Consider the following 1,649-nt stretch of genomic DNA (forward strand, 5'->3'; position numbering starts at 1 on the left):
GAAATTTAATTCAGTCAAAGGGAGAGAAGATATCCTGTTAGGCTCTTTAAAACCACCGTTGAATAGACTTTCAACATGTAGGACATAAGATTTTACTATAATTTCATCTATAATGATAGCAATATTTGTGTGTCACCCTTATTTATTGAGGAGTATATATTTTCTCCCTTTAACATTTCAAAATTGAGTGTGGAGCATTTAATCTGTCAACATGCTTCCATAAAGTAAAGGAAGCACTTTTGTTTTGAGAAGAGACGGTTCCTGTAGTTCATTCAGAGAGAATTTATAATATCTTTGACAAACTTTCTGGAGTCCTCATTTTACTGTAAAGAAGATGAACAATTATTGACACCAAATGCTGCAAAATTATCTGAAAAAATATGGAAAAAACAGAATAACAGAATTCAAACTAGGGCTGAAACAATCAGATTAATTGATTATTGAAAAATCATCAACTAGTTTAGTAATTGATTAATCTTTAACTAGAGTATAGAGACTCTAAAATATGCCTTAAGCTGACAGAGAAACGCACTTAGAGGAGTAATTATATCAAAACCGAAAAAAAAAAAAAAAAACAAAGGTTTTGCATTTAAGATGAAAAAAAAACCCTTTTTGTCTGTATATGTGCTCTATCCTATGGAGCCCCAGAGCTGACATGGGAGAAAAAAGAGAAACAGTTAAGTACAGAATACTAATTTGTTCACACAAAATATTAATTTCTTCCCACAAACTACTAATTTGTTACCACAAAATATTGATTTGTTCCCACAAAATGATACTTTGTTACCACAAAACATTGTCAATTGTATACAATTTTAAGACCCTTTTAAAAGAACTTAAGAACAACTTAGTGGGAACAAAATTAGTATTTTCTGGGGACAAATTATCATTTTGTGTGAACAAATGAGTATTTTGTGGGAATAGATAAATATTTCTTGGTAATAATTGTTTGTAATTTGTGGGAACAAATTAGTATTTAATGGGAACAAATTAGGATTTTGAGGGAATAGATCGTCATTTTGTGGGAACAAATTAGTATTTTTGGGGAATAAATTAGTATTTTGTGTGCATGCTGTATCTCTTTTTAGTCCCATGTCAGTTCTGGGGCTCCATACTATCTAGAACTCCTCGAGTGGAAAAGTTTTACCTTCACCTGTTTAAATTTCGTAAAAGATCTTCTTAAAAACCTTTGGCTATGTGATTATTAATCAATTAATCAGAAAAAAATCATCAGATGAATCACTTTGCAAAATAATCCTTAATTGTAGCCCTAATTCACACATATAACATGAAGTCATCATTGCTTCAGTGGGTATAACAACTATGATCAGAAGTTAATATCCTAACAAAATTGATAAATGATGTTCAATAATCTTTGAAATAAGAGTCATTCCAATAAATATCCTGTATTACAAATATCAATCCTTTCCAACAGAGAAATACTCATAATTCTGTCCTCTTTTCCTTTACTTCAAATCATAACCAAGTTCCAAATTAAAGCTTCAATTAAGTCAGGACAGTAAGCACAGACCGACCCCATTGAAATGATTTATTTTACAAATAGGAATCCACAGTGACAAAACCAGAACAGCTACATAAAGGAGGTAACTCTGATAGACTGCAGCCATGACAAGATGTCAATCAGAGGC

Source organism: Cyprinodon variegatus, unplaced genomic scaffold (genome assembly GCF_000732505.1).
Source record: "Cyprinodon variegatus isolate N-32 unplaced genomic scaffold, C_variegatus-1.0 Scaffold454, whole genome shotgun sequence".
Classification (NCBI taxonomy): domain Eukaryota; kingdom Metazoa; phylum Chordata; class Actinopteri; order Cyprinodontiformes; family Cyprinodontidae; genus Cyprinodon; species Cyprinodon variegatus.